Consider the following 9,109-nt stretch of genomic DNA (forward strand, 5'->3'; position numbering starts at 1 on the left):
TTCTTGTACGTAATTATTACTTTTAGTTCAAATTCAATTTCGGAGCCAAGAACCTACAGCGGGTCAATGAACATAATTCATTAATAATAATTAATTCTAGCTAATTCTGCTATATAATATGTAAAGTCATCCTGCATGATGACCTACATGTCCAAGCTAAAATTGGACAGGTAAAGAAACTACATATTATTTAATGGCTCCCAAACATGGAGCTTAACAATATGAATTAAATATTTAATTATTAATAAAATAATAATTAATTATCATTGACGTCTGTAACATTTATGTAGCATTTATGCCGCCACAACATGGGGCATAATTATTCCACTACACCTTCAAGATATTATTTCTTTTTAATTGTTCCCGGAATTCAGAAGGCCTCAGCTGGGGGATGAGCTTTTCCTTACAAAGCTCCCCAACTCTGGAATGATCTTCAAAATGTTTGGGACTCAGACACAGTCGCAATCTTCAAACCTAGGCTGAAAATTCATTTGTTCAATTTAGTATTTGGTAGTTAATGTTCCCCCTTAGATTTTCCTTGCAACTGCCGCACCTGGCTTCCTCAACTTCCTAACTTTTTTTTACATTTCATGTTAAAACTTCTAGGGTGGCACGGTGGCGCAGCAGGTAGTGTTGCAGTCACACAGCTCCAGGGGTCTGGAGGTTGTGGGTTCGATTCCCGCTCCGGGTGACTGTCTGTGAGGAGTTGGTGTGTTCTCCCTGTGTCCGCATGGGTTTCCTCCGGGTGCTCCGGTTTCCTCCCACAGTCCAAAAACACACGTTGCAGGTGGATTGGCGACTCGAAAGTGTCCGTAGGTGTGAGTGAATGTGTGTGTGTCTGTGTTGCCCTGTGAAGGACTGGCGTCCCCTCCAGGGTGTATTCCCGCCCAATGATTCCAGGTAGGCTCTGGACCCCCCGCGACCCTAAATTGGATAAGCGGTTACAGATAATGGATGGATGGATGTTAAAACTTCTGTCTTTACTGTAATTCTGTGAAGTTGCTTTGTAGCATAATCAGTTAAATGAATAGTAAATGTGAATGCATAACTTTTTCTCTAGAGTTGTCCATCCACAAATCTGCCAGGTTTAAAGCTTTGGAAAAAAGTTTAAAGATGAATCTTCATCTCAGTTCATGCTTTTCACCGGTCTCTCTTTGCTGTTTACACCTCCAGAAGCCATGAACAGAGAGAGAGAGAGAGATAGAGAGAGAGAGAGAGAGAGAGAGCTATATTGTATAGTATCAGACTGAGACCCTTTTTTTACCCATTTAAAGACACTTGTGCTTCATAAAATATTAGACAGGTTTCCAGCTCGCAAGCAGATTGGAGAGCAGCAGATGGTAAGGAAACATCCTCAGTATTTTTTTTTAATTATTAAAATTGTGAATGTCACCTTTAAATATTGATAATATGTCTAATACTTATCATTGTGAAGTTGTGGCGAATATATTACTAGTTATTTATGTTTAACCCATAACAATTCTCTGGCTTTCCTTGTTTTATGTCATTTTATCTGGTCTTAATTCATCAGTAATTTGTTTAGCTTGTTTCAAGCATTATTTCATGAAACATGTCAGTTCAACTGCCAGTGGACCCAGGTTGCCCTATACCAAGGGTCGGCAACCTTTACCACTCAAAGACCCATTTGGACACATTTCACACAGTAAAGAAAACACTGGGAGCCACAAAACCCTTTTGAAATTTTAAATGAAATAACACTGCGCATAACAGGGTTTATTGCCTTTGTGCTATGTATAAACAAACTATACTGTGTTACATTTATGAAATCAATGAACGACTGCAGAGAAAATTAAATAACATTTCTGCATGCAACAAAACATTTTTAACTCCGAAAAAAGACGTTGTGTTGACGGTTAAGTAAAATACTCAATGTCTATTTGAGTCCTTGTAGTAATGGAAAAAAAACGGCTAACTTAAATTATCCACTGGCAGCAAACAAAAACGCTGTGCTCTCTCTGCGTGCCGTCATTATTTTACTGGCGCCGTGCAGTCAGCGGTCAAATAGTTCAAGAAACCGCACACTGACGGGTGTCCTACATTGGAAGTTGTGACGTATATTAAGAGCGACAAAAATATTATAAATATTAAAATATTTTAAATGTTACAAGATCGCCTTAATCTTCATAGAATTACATTTCGAAAATGAACGAACCAAAATAAAATACATTTTAATTAAGTACTAATTATTTTTAATTAATTATTTTCAAAAGCTGAGCCGCATCAGGGAGGTCGCGGGTTGCCGACCCATGCCCTATAAGGTCATACATAGTTCATTTCTCCAGTGTCAACATGTCCGATGTTTGATTATGCAAACTGGGCCATTGTGGAAACTTATTTTCTCTTTTTGACTGATTGAGTGACTGACCAAAAACAGACATTCGCTGAAATATCATCTGAATATTTGTTTAACATTTTTTTTATTATACACTCGTGATGAAGTCCCAGTTATGGCCGCTAAGGAGCACCGCTATAAAAATATAATGAGAATTTGGGACATACTAAAGCCACATGGTCCTAAAGGCAGAATAATGGACTTTAGGAGCACCTGTGAAAAATTTTGAACGGGACTACGGAAAATCTCTCGACCAATCACACTGACAGGATAGAACTGACTTTGATGACCCAAAACTATTCTAACTGTAAACTAATAAGGAGTATTGGATATATTTAGTACATTCGAAGTGATCTCTTTTGCCGAAAATTCCCTGTGTGTGTGCCCTCAACTCCTGCAAAACAATACTTCCACCAGGCTCTGACTGTTTGGCATGGAGTTACATAATTCCAGGAATTAGTGACAGCCACTTGGAGGCTAAATCCTTCCTCACTTCTTCCTGAGGAGTGGATGAAACGGCCTCTATCTGAGTACTTCCTCTCAGTGAAATCGGTGCTAATCCTGACACGCACTGTCTGCGTTTTCTCTTTTTTTCTTCCTCCCTTCTCCCTACTCTCTTTACTGTACGTGTTTAAGCGCATTTGCAGAGCATTTATCTCCCCAGTGTAAACCAATTTGGCTATAAGGGCCACAGGGCTGGAGAACGGCGAGAAAGGAGAGAAAGGAAAAAGCTCAACGTAGCAAAAGCTCAGTGAGGGAAGACATGCAGCCGCTACCGAAAAAGAGCGGAACAGCGACGGGCAGAAAGGAGTAAACATGTCCGAGGGGCTCTGATTTTGCTTTGGGGGTGTTTTCTTTCTTTCCTCCTTCATTCCGCTGAGGATCAGGAGTGTGAAAGCGCCCCACTGAATTGTCGAGTCACAGAATCTTCCACAATCATCATTATCGCCTAATCCTGCTGTAGAGGCCTAGCAGATGTTCTTTTCCACTCGGTGTAGTGTAATAGAGGACGTGTGTGCGCGCGCATGTGTGTAAGAATGAAAGCCAGACTGCATTCACACACTTCTAAACACTTCACAGACTTGCCTAAAACTCGCGGCTAATCTCTGAACTCCACTTTTGCTTCACCTTTTCCCCATTAAAGAGGCCAAGCCGCGTGGAAGGTACACAGATGATGTAGCCCACTAAAGACAGTGTGTGTATGTTTTTATCTCCGCGGATGCAGAAGCCTTACTGTGACGAATGTTATTACCCCCCACAGGCTCGCGGACACACCAGGACCTCGCCGCTCACGAGGCATTTTCAATGGCACATTAGAACGGAAAGATCCTAGTTTAGGTGAAGGGATATCGCATTTAAAGTGTGTGCATTCTCATCCTGCCACTAAATGGCTCTGGGACTGTGTTATAAGGTTGTTTCTCGCCTCCCGGCAAGCTCTGAATGAGGTGTTCCCAACGCCAATGAGTCGTGAAATGCTGTTTTTGTCTGAGCTATAAGTGAGTCTTTTTTTCCGCCTTTTTTTGGATTTTTTTTTGGCTGATGCAGCAGGTGCTGGCTCTGATGTCAGGTGGACTGGAGAACCTCTCTCTCTCTCTCTCTCTCTCTCTCTCTCTCTCTCTCTCTCTCACACACACACACACACACACACACACACACAGAGAGAGAGAGAGAGAGAGAATGCTGGCCAACAAATGTCTGAGAATTTTAGGGATTATTAAGTATTTGCTTTAGACATGCAAATTTTAATATGATTCTATACATATTCCCGCAACACTGAGTGACCCAATTTTTGTTCCTCTATAGGTCTCGAAAAAACATACATTTGCCACAGGTGTATAAAATATAGCACCCAGTCATGCAGTACATATAATTGTGAAACAATGGGTCATTAAAACGAGTTCACTGAATTTGAGTGTGGTGCTATTAGGATGCCATTGTTCATAAACAAATCAGTTCATGAAATGTTTTTCCTCAGATATTCTACAATCAAATATGAGTGGAATTATTGAGAATTGGAAGTGTTTAGGAACCACAGCAACTCAGACAATTTCACAGGGTGCGTTAAAGTCACCAGCGTTCTGCTGAGATTCACACGTGTTCTGACAAATGAAATTAAGTTCATCTGAAATAAAATGGAAAAGGAGGGGGCAATGTGCATTTATTTTCCTATTTTCCTTTTATAATGTAACATGACATATTTGTTCTGCATTTAACCCATCCAGGGCAGTGAACACACACACACTCTAGCGCATTAAGGGCAGTGAATACACACCTGGGGCCTCATTTATAAAGGGTGCAATACTTTGTGGAAAAATGAGCGCATATTTAGGCAAGGTTTGACCCATGCATATCCATAAATCTTTGCGGAGAGAGCGCGAATTGGTGACATCGTGTGGTTAAATAGAACATTGCAATTAAATGTGCAAACGTCATCACACGTTTCAGTCTAAAATACATAATGATTAATAAACGAAGATTAAAGGACTAAGGAAGATTAACAACCACTTCAGTTAAAATAACTTTAAAGATGCAGAATATTAAACAATAAAGTTACATAGCTTGCTGTATCTGATACATTATTTGAAGTATTGATTTACTCGAGCTTGTTTTATTTCACTCTATTTTATTCAGATTTTTTCATGTTAAACATTTTAGTCTATTTTGTTTTATCTCACTGTAATAAATTAATCTGCAAAGCACTTCTTAAATTCTTTTTTTGAAAAGTGCTATATAAGTTCATTATTATTGTAATTATTGTTATGAGAATTTAAACTCCATAATAAATAGACAGTAAATTGTTATTGGCTGGTTGCAGATAATAGTTAATAATATAATAGTTGCAGATATTTACAAGCCTAAACAGCTGTAACTTATATAATAACATGTCTATAAATAGGCAAGAGGCAGTGTCTGTGATAATGGCACTACTAAAACCTAACTAACTCACAAATAATGGTAGGTGTTTTCAGAGATCATGATTTTTTTCTTCTTTTGCTAAAATGAAGATTGCTTAATGAGCTGATTTAACACCGTTTACTGCTGCAGCCACATGCTGCCACTTGTGTTTGTTAGTAATGACACTATATTCTGGCCTTTGTGCACATGCACACTTTCACTCCAGAATTCACACAAAGTTTTATAAATGAGGCCCCATGGAGTGGTGGGCAGCCGTCCACAACATCCAGGGAGAAATTGGAGGTTGGGTGCCTTGCTCGAGGGCACCTCAGTTGTGGATTGAGTAAAAAACAGCTCCATTCCTTCAATCCCCTACCCCCGATTTTCCTGCTGGTTGTGGGGATCAAACCGGCAACCTTCTAGTCCCAAGCCTGCTTCTCTAAACAATACACCGCTGACCCAAATTTCTAAAAGGTAGAACCACACTCATAAACACAAGGTATTTTTTGCCTGGAGCTTCATGATGTGGGTTTCCATTGCTGAGAAGCTAAATGCAAGCCTTACATCACCAAATACAATGTCAAGCACTGGATGGAGTGATAAAAAGCAGTGCATAAATTATGTGGAATCAGGTTTCTCTTTGTAGCAGTCTGATGGATGATTCTGGATTTGGCATATGCCAGGGGAATGGTACTTGCCTGACTGCATTTTGTCAACTGTAAATTTTGGTGGTGGAGGAGGGCTAATGCTTGTTTTTCAGTGGTCGCATGTTTCTGCGAATGAAGATATTTTGAACAATTGTAAGCATCGAAATTTGTGGGAAGACTTTGGTGAGGCCTGTTTCTGTTTCAGCATCACTGTGATCCAGTGCACAAAAAAAGATCCATAAAGACATGGTTGAGTGAATTAGACATGAAAGAACTTGACTGGCCTTCACAGAGCCCTGACCTCAAACCCACAGACAGCCTGTCTGATTAACTAGAACAGAAATTGCAAGCCAGGCTTTCTTGTCCAAAACAGTGTCTAACCTCACAAATTCTTATGAATGCATGGTAAAAAGTGCCACAAACACACACTAAAATCTTAAAGGAAGCCTTCCCAGAAGAGTGAAAACTCTTATATCTGCCAGCAGAGACGCTGTATTAATGCACATGGATTTGGAATGGGTTCTTGTATAAAGTTCTGTAGGTGTAATGTGCAGGTGTCCCTATAATTTTGTCCATATAATGTATGTGTGATTTGTTTATCTGCTATAAAGTTAAAAAGTTGGGTGGAAGTATCCTTAAGTGTTGCGATTTCATGATTTATGACACGGGTATTGTATTTTTGTTGCTGGTCAAAAATAAGTATATTCCAAATGACCAGATAAAGCAGCACCATCTGGCTGGAATGAACTTTAAATTTTGCCACGTCTGTTTTATTCAAGAGTTATATATTTAATAAGTAATGAAAGCTGGGTGAAAATGGAAACAACATACAATATTCAGAATTCATGATGTCATTCTTTTGTCCATTTTGTGTTATACAGTGCCAGAAAAAAACATAATCGTGTCTGTTTGAAATTATTTAATTTTCAGTATATTGAGGCAAATGTGGGATTATTTATGTGTGCAGTTCACAAGATGCTAATTGTTGTATAATTGTATAGTTTCCTTTATTCACTAGCAATATTTGCCTCATATTTCGAGTTCAGACAGAAGAAGCAATCCACATATGGGGTAAAGAGAAGTTACTGTGTATATCAAATATTTTCATATTTCGTATGGTATACCTCACACTTTCAAAATGTAGATGATCTCCAACCCATTTTCAAAATAGAATGCAGAGAGAATGAGATGGAAGCAGGTAAAGATGAAAAAAATTAAATGTATGTAAAGACCAACACAAACACGTATTTTCATTATGAGCAACATTTCAAATGAAAATTCCATGTGTCATTAAGTTCATCTTCACAGCCTCTAAATGTTCTTCTGAAGTAAATGATCTATATCCACACGTCTGAAATAATAGCAGAAGAGGTAGAGAGAAAAAAACATGAATATATGAGTGTTTGCCTCTTCCTCTTACAACGACAATTTTCCAGTGAACTGGTAAAGTGGAGGCTTGGTGTCATTGGGTTTAATGACATATTTTGAATGCTACTGCATATTTTAACATTACTGCACTGCAAATATTCATGCAACATTAGACTACCATAGCAAATGACAGATTCCATAGAATATAACATTCATACTCTGCTTTCTCACTATTTGTGATAGTGAGCTATAATAAGCAATAATGACTACTGAATTTTCATTCATTCATTATCTGTAACCGCTTATCCAGTTCAGGGTCGCGGTGGGTCCAGAGCCCACCTGGAATCACTGGGCGCAAGGCGGGAACACACCCTGGAGTGGGTGCCAGTCCTTCACAGGGCAACACAGACACACACATACATTCACTCACACACTCACACCTATGGACACCTTTGAGTGGCCAATCCACCTACAAACATGTGTTTTTGGACTGTGGGAGGAAACCGGAGCACCCGGAGGAAACCCACACGGACACGGGGAGAACACACCAACTCCTCACAGACAGTCACCCGGAGCGGGAATCGAGCCCACAACCTCTAGGTCCCTTAGCTGTGTGACTGCGACACTACCTGCTGTGCCGCCCTCTACTGAATTTTATTGGAATTAATTCTCTATCAGTGCTTACTGCAGAAATTTTACTGCTTACTGAGAAATTTTGTTTAAATGGAGATTCTACACTCTCAAAACTATGCCAGATTTGTGTTTGTAAGTAGAATGAGCTATTTTATTATTAATTTAAAAATGTTAAGTTATGTACAATCCTGTTTGTATTAAGTAATATTATACAGTTTGGTCATACAAATGAACAGAAGCGTGTTAAAATCTTCACTGTTGGAACTAAATTTTGTATCTTCAAATTCTTTATATTATTGAACATGTTCTCATACATTGAACGTGCTTTTCTTCTTCATAAATGGTTTATTGGTTCTTGAAAGTTTCTGGATCCTTTAGAATTTTCCATGTCTGTGTATAAATACAACCTAAAAACATCCAGTTGTCACACATTTTAAAAGTAGATAAATAGAAACCTGAATAAGCAAATGCTATATCATTTTGCTTTTCTCCAAACCTTCCATGCACATAAAAGTTGCTCAATGCTCTTCTGATGACAAACTCTCTTAATCACTGTGACAGAAGTCTTCACTACTTACTTTGTTTTCCTTTGTGATGTTCTGGACTATTATACATGTTCCTCTTGGAGAGACCTTAGCTGATATTTTGGACTGTGGATTGATGGATTTCAAACATTTTGGAGATGTTTTCAACCTTATGTGCAACTTTTCTTCTGGTGTCTTCAAAAATATTAATTTTGTGCCATGGTACATTTTAAAATGTGTCTTCAGAGGATCAGACTTTAATATATCCTTCTTCCTTAAATAAATTAATTAATTTATTCATTCATTGTCTTTAACCACAGTTTAAGATCCCGGTGGGCCCGGAGCCTACCCGGAATCACTGGGCGCAAGGCAACACACACATTCACTCACGCACTCACACCTATGGACACTTTTTTGAGTCGCAAATCCACCTACCAACGTGTGTTTTTGAAAACCAGAGCACCCAGTGAAAACCAGAGCACCCAGAGGAAACCCACATGGACACATGCCAAAAAATGTAAAAGTCAAAATACAAAATTATTGTCACACAGTCATAAACATGTCCCTACTTTTTGGACAATGTTACAGACATCCAGTTCTAAATGTTTTTATATGTACAAAATACAAAATTATGTTGGTGAAAAAATAAAAAAATCAATTGTTTGCACTTGATTTGCTAGCAACCACCT

This window comes from Hoplias malabaricus, chromosome 3 (assembly GCF_029633855.1).
Source record: "Hoplias malabaricus isolate fHopMal1 chromosome 3, fHopMal1.hap1, whole genome shotgun sequence".
NCBI classification, from domain to species: domain Eukaryota; kingdom Metazoa; phylum Chordata; class Actinopteri; order Characiformes; family Erythrinidae; genus Hoplias; species Hoplias malabaricus.